This window comes from Brachyistius frenatus, unplaced genomic scaffold (genome assembly GCF_029030835.1).
Source record: "Brachyistius frenatus isolate BFR_SWC_R1_liver_20210118 unplaced genomic scaffold, ASM2903083v1 Contig_188, whole genome shotgun sequence".
Lineage (NCBI taxonomy): Eukaryota > Metazoa > Chordata > Actinopteri > Embiotocidae > Brachyistius > Brachyistius frenatus.
The window spans coordinates 551,927-564,082 of NW_027210787.1; positions in this window are offsets into that span (position 1 = coordinate 551,927).

Here is a 12,156-nt window from a genome sequence, read left to right on the forward strand (position 1 = left end):
GGCATTTTCATGTTGTCAAAGTAGCCCTCAGAAGGTTGGAGACCCTTGATCTAACCTCTGACCCTGAATCAGCAGTGACTAATGGGTTTTTATGTCATGAATTTTGTCGGTAGCGCTGCTCAGAAAACAGAGGAGGCAAAAAGGTGCCAGATTGGCAGACAGGGTGAATGGCATAATCAACCCACAGTTAACACTTCTGAGGGCATTTTTCAAAGATGTGTGGACACCTGAGTAACAATGTTTAGCCTGAAAAACACAGAGAGGATAATGGCACTGGATGTTTCTGTGCTGACGTAGGAGACTTTCTTTGTTTTATTTCTGAGGAAAACAATGGCTTTTATTTTTCTTAAAAACCTATATTGTACAGTATATCTCGCTGTGTGTAGGCGGGCGTCAGTTGATAGCCAATTGAGAATGGCTATAGGGACTTATACTGTGTACAGTACACTGGAAACACAGCTCAAGCCTCATTGCACACTGTCTGGCTCTCCTCCATGTACAAGGAGGGAACATATGGTCCACTAAGCCTCCACATACTCTCAGATATGATTGCAGCAAAAAGCCATTTCACCATTAACCAAAGAAAAGCACAGAGAGAGAGAAGAGGAGGTGGAAGTGAAGGAGGAGCGTGGTAAAAACTAGGGATTAGACAAGTGTAACCTGGAGAGAAATAGACTATATGGATTATGCCTTGCATCTAAAATGACTAGCTACACAAAATAGACCACCCCACTCACACACATTCACACAATTCCTCCCGGAACATCACTCATCCTAATCATAAGCACACGTGGGGCAGAAAAATAACCTGCCCTCAGTCCATCGTACCGTTCCCCTCGCCACACAACAGACTGAAGCAGCAGAGAAAATTAAATTGGAGATTATGGAAGCTGACACTTGTCCTTCAGTGCCTGAATCGGATCTGGCTAACATATCATCAAGTGTGTGTGTGTGTGTGTGTGTGTGTGTGTGTGTGTGTGTGTGTGTGTGTGTGTGTGTGTGTGTGTGTGTGTGTGTGTGTGTGTGTGTGTGTGTGTGTGTGTGTGTGTGTGTGTGTGTGTGTGCCAGGTAGAGACGGAGGAAGGAAACAAGAGGACATAGCTTGGTTTGTTAACAGGCGGACGGGTTGTGCGCTGAGGTGTAAAGTGGGTTTACAGTGACTTTGAATAGTGATGTGTTAAATACTGATGATAAGACTTCAGAGGACTTCAGTGTTTTAACGTGAAGGTGAGCAGAGCATACTGGGATGCTCGGCGACAAAATGTATTTTTCCTTTTGGTTCAGACTGGCCTGACCCTCTGTTGTAACAATATTCATGGCCCATTATTTTGATGAGGCTGCAGACTGGAGATTTGAGACAAGCATGACTCATGATTGAGTCTTATATTTATGGCTCCTATTAGTGCTTTACAGAACTTTGATTTTTGTTACAAACCAGCAGCACTGAATTTGAAATATATGGCCAATTACTAAGGCAGGAAAGATATTTTCATATTGCATTATGGGATCTAAGTTGGATCAGAGATTTTTGGAGCTTGACCCATATAGTCATAAGATCATTAAGTTTGCCAGTTTGTTTCCCTTTTCTGTCTTTAAATGCTGAATTAATTACTTACTTAAAATGGAATCTATAATAATTATCTTTGATTTATTTTCCTCTTAAATTAAATTCTGTTCAAAATTATCATCCTTATTTAGGACTCCTCCTAAAATCAAAGAGAGCTATCACAATATTAAAGAAAAAGCAAGTTATTAGGAGCTAAATGAATTGGGCGATGCAACATAATATGTTACAAAATATACAATAATTTAATGGAAGAACAACAAAAAAAACATTTATAATGAATTCAAATTTTGCTACTTCATTTTCTAGCAATTCGATCATTGTTCAATTATTAGTTACGACTGAATGAGGAAAAACAGTTCTTATTTTTCTCTGCAAAGGGGCTGTCACACCTACTTTGTTTGGTCCGAAAATAGCAGGTATGAAAGGTGCTTCAGACAACGGTCTGGAAAAAGGACCAACATTTGATCCGACTAAAAGACTTGGTCTCGGTCCGGATTAAACTGAATCATGTTTCGGTTTGTTTGCATTTCGAAAAACACTATTCGGATGGTTCGGACATTTAGAACATTTACTGGACTCTGAGGCAGGCTGCTCTCACATTAAACAAAAGAAGAGAAAGAACCAGAGGAGAAGTGAAAATGAGCTGAAGTAGCACAATTATTTGGTCTGAAGAAAAAATCAAAAGTCAACTTCAAAAAAAGGAAACATAATATATTTTCTGACGAGTGTCAGTCATTATGCCATAATAATAACATAATGGCAACAAAATCGGTCTGTTTATTAATTTTTCTTAATTAAATTAGAAAAGGCTCCTAATCGATAACAGTGACTTCAGATGCACGCCATCAACAAACCAATCAAAGCAAGAGTACAAAAACCTTAGTCCAACCTTGGTCTGGACTTTCAGGAGTAAAACATCTTGTGTTAAATGTTAATCAATTAACACCATCAATTTATACATTTTTCTTTTGCATTACTTTATTAATTGATGATAATCATTTGCTGTAGTGATCTATAATTATTCCAGTGGAACTCTAGACTCTGTAATGATGGGACTAAAAAACAGCATTTGGGTTTGTGCTACATCAATTTATCTCTTACAAGTCCCACAACTTTATGGAAGTCAAATGAAAACAATGTAGAGTGACCATTTAATCAATATTCTGATACATACAGTATGTATGTGAAGGGAGGTGGTGTCCAGTTGGTGCGTAACTTGTACGATATCAATGCATCTAGTTAGACAAGCCTGTCAGTCTATTTTATTCTGTTCTGTTTGTTTATCTGTTCATCTTTACGAGTCTTGGGGATTTTTTTTTTTTTGTCAAACTGTGCCACCTTCCTTGTGTCACATCAGCATCTTTTGTCACTTCCGTGTTTCAGTTGTGCAGTGCTGAATGTGTTTTCAAGTGTACTGCAGATTCAGAATGAGCAGATGTTGTTATCGTAAATGCAAACACAGCAGGGACAACATTGTACTTTAAATTGCAGTCTGACAGAGGTATTTTTCAGCATGTAAAATCTATTCTATCACAGTGCGGTTTTAAATGCCAGTTGTTTCTAGGGTGACAGCTGATGCACACTGGTGCTGAGGTGGAGTTTTATTTTATGTTTTTTAGTGTCCAGAATCCCAGAGAGAGAAGATTAATTGTGACCTCCACAGAGATTTTGCCATGTTAATGAGAATGTGAATTAGTCGTGGCAAAGGTCCTTGAGCTATTGGATTTAGCGTCAGGGAATGTACTTGGATCAAGATGAGATTTCAAATGTACTTTGGGGAAAGAAAATGTAAAAAAGAACCTATACGTCCTCAGCAGAAAATTGGTATGCTTAACTATGTTTACCCTATCCCAGTCTGGGACAAAACTCTAAATGACTCCAATACAAAGTCCCAAAGTCAAAGAAGAGAAATTGAGAGAAATCTGGCAGAGTTGAGTCTGCACACACAGACATCCTCCTCTTCCATTTATTTTAGTTCATTTCCAGTTGTGTGTTTTTAAATATAATTTCCTTGTACAATTATTTATGTAATTTTCTTTATTTAATCTGGTAAAATTCTTCTTTGAGAGAAAAATGTCTTTGTAAAGACACTTGACCAACAACAGATCCATACTTATTAAAAAGACTATGACGACTGCCACACTCAATGAAAGCACATACACAACAAATTAAAATTCAATAATATAATATTGATTAAAAAAAAAAACAATTAAGTTGCATAAATAGGTCTGATTTTCGAAAACTATCTGAAATAAAGCTTTTTTTTTTTTTTTTAAAAAAGACACATTTATAGCTCACCTCACAGTAACCACCAGTACTGTTATCCAGATCCTTTACAATTGACTTAACTTCCCCAACCTTTTTAGACTGAAGATTTCAAATCCCACCATACTTTTCTCACAAAGCTAATTTAAAAGCTTCTTCTCATTACCAACATCTGTAAAACTCAGGCCATCTTGCTTTTAATTTCCACACATGTATGTATACAGGTAAGGAGGAAGCAGCCCACACAGTGATGGTAGTAGTGTACAGGCAGTAGTGTGCAGAGTACAGGTGTAAAAGATGACTGTTGGAGGGGCTCAGATCAGTAATATAGCTGATTATAAATTGAATTCAGACTCTTTGTGCAGTTGGGAGCTTGGGAGGGTTAGGTTACAATACTCTGTCAAAATGCATATGAGGGTTTTACACCAACTTAAATCAAGTTAAACAGGACTGAAAAACATCAGACTGCAAGAATTCAAGGGTTCATCTGAGCTTTTCAATCCTTCAGATGTGTCTAGACCTTGGTTGGAGTCCACCTGGGGCAAACTAGATAGATATTTCTAAAACTGTTTCTAAAGCATTGAGTGTTTCCAGGAGTACAGTGGCCTCAATAATTGTGAACTGAAAGATGTTTGTAACCAGCAGGGATATTCATAGAGTCAGCCATCTGTCCAACAAGTAGATCTTTAGTTAGAGAGGTGACCAGGGACCCAACAGTTTCTCTAACAAAGCTTCAGGAGTCCTCTGCAAAGATGGGAGAAAACTGCCTGAAGGATGGCCATCTCAGCAGCACTTCATCAATCAGGGCTCTATGGCAGAGCAGCTGGACAGAAGCCACTCTGAGTAAAAGACACAAGACAGCATGCTTGGAGTTTGTCAAATGGCATTTGAAGGACTCTGAGAGCCCGAGGAAGATTCTCTGATACGATGAGTCTGAAACAGAACATTTTGGGCAGAATTCCAAGCAGTGGGCTGGTCTGGGTGTAGATTGATGGGAAAATGTCAGATTTAAAATTGAATTTATAACGCTATAAAGTGTGCAAAAAGTGAGGGAGTCTGAACACATCCTGAAATGACTCTATATATACTGTATAAACCTTGTGAGGTAAAAGTACACCCACCTTTAAGGCAAAGGAAAGGAAGAAAAATGAAGTATATTTTAAACTCTCCTCAGGAATCCCGTGTAAACGCAGCATATTTGAAGAAAAACTTAATTTTTATATGTGGCTGGTATTGGTATTTGTGCACTGACATCAATTATGAGATAATATCCTCTTTATTTTCAGAGAAATTTCTCATTGTGATTTATACACAGACAACAAAGCCTGTCAATGCCAGGCAAGGTCAGGTTGCTCCAATGAAATGCACCATTAATCAAGGGGAACCATTAGCAGGGTACAAGCGCCTCACCTCAATGGCCGGCCTCATGGGGAGGGAAGAGGAAGGTTGATGGGAAAAAAGCGGGAAAAATGGGGAGTGAAGGAGAGCTCATCGCTTTTTTTCCATTCTTTTGAGAAATGCGAGAGGAGAATGCTTGGACACGTTTGGGAAGGTGAGGAGAGAGCCTGAAAAAACACACATTTCTGAAATATTAATACTTGACATTCCTCAGCCATATTCACAGTGCATTATTGTGTGTGAAGAGGTGACATATTGTAGAGACTGGGTGATGATGACATTCAGTGTGAAAACACACTTCCTGTGCACCCTCATTGTTATTGTGAATGAGCGGCAGGCGGAGAGGACGGCTGCCACATTTCCACACATTTTCATCAAAATTAAAAAGCCAGCTACCATCACCTCTCAAAGGCATTCATGTAAATGGAGTTCTTCAGGTGCATGATTGTGTGCGTTCATGCGTGCGCGCGTAAGACAGTGAAAGACAGAGATAGACTGAGCATACATTGTTAAGCAAATTAGTAGTGATGATGCCCAGATTTGATGGATTTATTCATAGAATTTAAAATTAAATAGAAGTTTCATCAGAGTCCTGAGTATTCAGCTCTCTCCTCCTCTGTGGCTGAGCCAATCAAGTTTCTCTGAAAATAGTACGCACAATTCAACCAACAGAGTTTATCGTTCTGTTTTTGATCATTTCTTAGGGTGTTAGGGTTCTTGGGTGGTATCTCCAAATCAGGAATATCTCGGGAGCCTCCTGCCTCTTTGATGGAGCTGCACTTTTAACAATTTGTTCTGATTAGAATGTATTTCAGCAGCACTGAAAATATCACATGATGCAGAGGAAAATAATTATTTATTATACATATTCTTGTACAATTTCTCTATTAATATTCTTGTTTTTGTAACTACACAACTCAGGTTGTATTACACCATAATGTAGCCGACAGTTACACAATTAAACAAATAAAAATAATGGTGTATTTATTGTCTATTATATGTTAAAGCAGTACTCTCTAACAAGTGGTTAAAGCCTTTGTCTGGAAACTGATGAAAATATAGGATGCATATAAAAACTGTTTTAACTAATAGATATGACCATGAAACTTACCCAGTTGTTTACTAATATGAAGACAATTATTTTTTGTATTACAAGTTTTCTGCAATTTTATGTTTTATACGTTTTTAAGGATAAGTTTTCCTTTTGGAAAAACAGATGTCCTCTAACAAAAATACTTGAAAACACACTTTTTAAAAAAAAAAATGTATCAACTCCAGTGAGAGCCTGACATGGGGACACAGATGAAGAGGAGAGTACAAGCAGATCATCTTCAAAGTGTTTTGTCTTTTTTGGGTCACAGAGAGTCAACTAATGCCAAACAATACAGCCCTAGCTTTCATGGCTCCAGTCTCTCAAGTCTGTTGTTGCGCAGGAACACAGCAGCGAGTCAGAGGCCTGGAAGGGATCAGGTGCTACTCTTCGTCTCATCAGACCTGTCTCGCTTCATCTCCACGTCAGTGCTTCACACTGACCCCGCTATTTGTGAGTGCTGACTCTCAAATCTCATAAATCTCATCTGTAGCATCTCATAAATCAGCATCAGAACCAACACGACATCCATAAATTCATACAGGCCTAAAAACCATGGAGACCCCACACTGCAGCTCATATGTTGGAGGTTGAGAACAACAGGTTACTGTCACCGTCATGATTCATTATCTGACAGCTGTCACTCTCCAAAGACATCCCAGACTCAAAACAAACAAGATAGTTAATTGGTTGGAGGTTAGATACAAACAGTAGACTACGCATTTGTCTGCTACATGGATCATAAACAATCATCATATTGCCTCCCAGATTCAGTATGTTTTAGTACATCTATTTGATTTGGTAGATATATAAACTAATGTTTCATTCACTTAGATCTTTTGATAACTCGTATTCTGAACAAACACCATGTGTCACTGGCACAATATATCCAGAAGGACAAAGGAAATGCTCCGTCCTCCTTGCCGGATCATTTTTGGTAGCGCGCTTTGACCAGAGCTGGAAAGTCATCTTACATCTTACTCTCAATCCATCAGCAGGACCTCTACTCCAATATTTTAAACTGATTAGGGATAAGTATTGTTAAAAAATTTCAGTACCGATACCTTGAATTTGATACCGCTACTTTTTTGATAACAAATTTTTCAAATAAATTTTAGGAAAAAGAAAATTACGTCACAAATAATGGTACAAATCGTTTCATGCATTTTAGAGGGGGAGAGTGTAAAGCCAGTTCTTTTCGGTAGCTACAATTAACAGATGTTCCCAAAACACCTCACATGGTATCAGAAGATGCTAGCTTGCTGGCTGTTCACAGAGAAGCCTCCAGTAAACACAGCGCACGCAACTCTAACTGGTGTATGGACAACATTCTTTTGAAAAGAGCCAAATAATGTGTTGTAATGTAAGACTTAAGCTACATGAGTTGAAACAGAGTGATTTTACGTATGTGGGCCCAAGTAGAGGGAACCTGTGTCTCACTGACACCAATGAAACTTAGTCCAGTGTAAACGCAGCAAAGGTTATGCGTTATAAAACAAAATCCCCTTGGTGTGGATGTTGCCTAGGTGCCAGAATTTGGTATTGAATGACAAGTCATTTTTTCATGCCAGATCCTACAAAACCAATTATGTAGGTACCTTAAAAGTATTGAAGTTCCGCACCCCTCCCTAATGTTGATAAATGTTTTTATTACATTTCAAATTTTGTCCAATTTGGGTGAAAATATAATGTTTGTGAAGCCTTTTCTTATTATTTCAAACACCTATTTTCTTGTTTGCATTCTTTCTTTTCTTGTTTAATGCAAAATATGTTTTAATAATTGACATTAAGTGACAATATCACTGCAGACATAAAACTGTGATTTTGGCTTCATATCCAAATAAAGTGATCACCTGGTTAGAAGCAAGAGCATCCTTATTTTTTCCTTCATGCTGCTGCAGCCTGAGTAACCATTGGTTACTTCTCACCTATACACAGAGCAGCTGTGCACATGGCGTTTACATCGTGCTGTTGCTTGCCAGGTCGCATTAACATTTGGGTTGAAATTGTACATAGTGTGTGGATTGTGTATGTAGATAGTTTTTTTTTAGACATATGGTATCCTGGGTAACGTCAGACAAACATTCAAAATTCATGATAAAGTTTCATGTAATTTAAACCACAAAATGGAAGGGTACTGGGAGATGGCCTTTAAATACGGGAAAAACAAGAGCTTCTGAGCTGAGGTCAGTCAGAATTAAATGTGCCTGGTATTTATGTGCTTGTACTACTTACCTAACACCAAGTGGTAATCTAAGAAGTATCATAACCTTGTATGACTAAAAGCCTCCTGGTGTGTACCACCAGAACCACCACCAATGATGACTATTGTGCACTGTAGCCCACTATTTTCTTCTATGATGTGCCTGATACAAAACAGCCAAATATCAGCATACTGGGTTGTGTTATGAAATCAATAATTGGCGAACCAGTAAGATATTAGTCGCCTCGAACAGAATTGAGCACTCACCTTGAGTGTACGTCAATATGGATGTTTGAAGAATTCTGATAAATGTTGTGAACAGAAATATCTGACCCCACAATACCAGGATGCCTTCACCGAGCAGCAGAAGTCAATGAATCATCAATGTGTGTATGTATGTGTGTGTTGCACCTTGCTCGCCATCCATCTACATTGTATTTATACCCATTAATATTAACTACCTCCCAGCAATCGACCAATACAGCCACCCGGCAAGAAAAATAAAATTGTCCAGTTAAAGGCAGCTGCTGCAGCCGGTTAGCAGGGACTTTCAGGCACGTTGCATGTGTGCTTTAGGGAATGAGAAGTCAAATAATGCACTTTAGATGTGGGTTTGTGCTGAAAGCAGCCTCCAGGGGGGCCAGCTGACTTTGTCCCCCCTCTCTTTATTGTGACGTGGTGACCATTTCCATGCTGGGACTCTGCAGCACTTTGCACCGTGCACATTGTTACTGTGTCCTATTTTCACCGTAAAAGTACAAAGTATATCCTGATCTGCACAGTGCCCTTTATATCATTCTGTTAACGTGAAAATAATCTGCTCCTTTTATAAAGGCTTTAAGTGGCTTCTCTATTTTCTTTCCATGTGCCATTGTGGGACACACACTGTCGAGTGCATACTGGTATTTTTCAATATATTTAGCTTCAACAGTTTTCCATTGTGAACACTTTACAAACCCAAATGTCACTTTTAATGTGGAATAAGTATATTAGATAGAATTGATCAATTGCTAGACCCCACCCCCCTTGGTTACTGTTGCAGTGCCTGTAAAGCTCTGCTCATGCATTTTACAATAACAATGGGTGCTGATGTACAACTCAGAGATTAATTTTGTAATAAATATAAAAAAGGACAACCAAAAGCAGGTTTCCCATTTCTAATCAGTGACTATTAATTTCAAGTTCAGATTTGATACATTTTTGCTTGCTAGCTCATTAAACAAATGCTCCTATCATTGATGTACCATGAAATAAGAAATCAACATTGTTTTTGTATTGTGCTGTAATGCTAGTTAGCCCTATTGTTAGTAAGTATAACACAGAACAATGTAAGCTCAATGTAATTTCATGTTGGGTAACATTTTGTCTGGCGTGTTGTTTCCCCAGTAAAAAGCATTAGCTAATGTTGCAGGTCTCAGGCATGCGACTGTGTGAACACGTGGATCGATTATGAGACAATGGACCCCAGATCATAGACATCTAAAGGGCCACCACCCATTTTATGAGAGACATCCCCAGAATAAATGAGGATCATGCTTATCTGCTCATTTTGTGTCCTCATATGGTCATTTTGTGTTCCTTTGTAGACATTGTGAGTTAACTTTGTCGTAGTTTTTTGTGTCTCTTTGAACCTGTTTTGCGCCGCTGTGAACATTGTACATGTTGTAATTTTCCATTCGATTGTAGTTGCTTTACATGTCATTGCAGTTGTTTTTAGCCATCTTGCTTGTTGGGAGCAGTTTGGAGCCAGAAGTGATCATATTTAAATGAGCTGGGGGGGAGCGAGCGGTGGATCTGACTCATTCTGATTGGAAACCCGTCAATACTACGTTCAGCCCACCAATAGCCATAAACTGACTGCACCACAGGACTGTCAATCTGTCACCCAAAAGCATGGCTTTTTGAAGATTATTTTCTGAATTACAGAATTATTTTCAGGTCAACTGCCAGAAAACTAACAAGAAAGAGCAAACATTAGCTAGCAACACAGAAATAACTCAAGGAAAAAAAATATATTGAATTTGTTGAATGTTGAATGTGGGTTTATGGGGCCAGAGGCTTTTTGGAGCCAACTTCATGTGGGACTTGGTGGTATTGCAGTTTATGGCACTTCCGCATTGGCCTCATTTTTCAGACCCGAAAGTCCACTTTTATATATATTCTATAAGAAATACAAAGGCATGATGGATTGAACATCAGCATTTTCTTCGGACATATTATCAAATTACAAGGTAAAATTATATGGCTAAGATTACTATATAATAACTTACTCTCTAACTAAAAATTAACTTCAGTGGCCTCTGACATTTCTAAAAATGTGACAATTTCCGAAAGGTCAGAGGTTGTGAATTCCCCAGGAGGTGATATAGGTTCTTCTCATTAACACAGTAAACACAACCCCATGTGAAGGCAGCATATATTGCTTAGTTATGCCTGCTAAGCTGCAATTGGAGTTAAATGAATAGCCTATTGAGACACCATTTATGTTTGAGTAATGTTTAATGTTTATAAGTTTTTGCTGATTGCCCTGCGCGCTTTCAACCTAAACACATGCATCAAGATCAGTGGAGTGCAGAACCATTCACTTTAACTGGTCATAAAGCCAATATCAAAAAACTGTGAGACCTCAAATGGAACTGGAAAGGTCTGTCCAGTAAATGAAATGCAGAGGTGGTGAGTGGAGCTCATTACTCACTGTCACCGGGCGAGTGACAGGTACATCAGCACAGAACATGTACTCAGTGAACTATTTATAAATAACAGTGACAGGAGCTTAAAGTTGATGGCGCACTTCATGTCAGGCCCCTCCCACCGTCACCGCCACTCTGGTCGTGCTGCTTTTCTCTCCACAGCTGGCACCGATGCAGCACAAGATCCCATGTGCAAACACTCTGACACAATAACCTCTCTCTTTATTGCTGTCTTCCATCAGAAAACACACACACACACACACACACACACACACACACACACACACACACACACACACACACACACACACACACACACACACACACACACACACACACACACACACACACACACGTGTTCTGAAACCCAACATGGCACCGGTGTCCGCCTGTCACAGACTAGCATATAATCCTCTGTGAGAGCGACTCCTATTCAAGGTTTGGTTTAATTGGTTGCAGCTCTCCCCGGAGTGGGAGCTGTGTCGAACAGAAGACACAGTAATGGCTTACCATGGGAGATGTGCATTAAACATACAGTTCAGCCGAGCCACCAAAGAATATTATATATTATATATTATATATTATATATTATATATTACATAGCACATGGAGTACCTCTCGCAGCTATCCCTCACGGATGCCCATTGTTCAGATATCATGGAATAACCACACAATATTATCAAGCTGGGGTCACAATATTATCGCATTATTCTTTGAGCTTCTGTCGGAGATGCTCGGAGGAAATGAGACAGGAGAATTGATGAGCTGATCTCGTGTTGGCCCTCAAGGATCAAAGTTAGTTTTGTTAATAGTTTTTTGAAGAGCTTTCAGTAATAGGTTTGATCATGAGCCGCATTCTGCACTGTTATGTAATCCCTGAAAAGTCAATAGGGAAGTCGACAAGAAAGAGTAAGCATCCCTGACAGCATCGTGACCTTTGGTA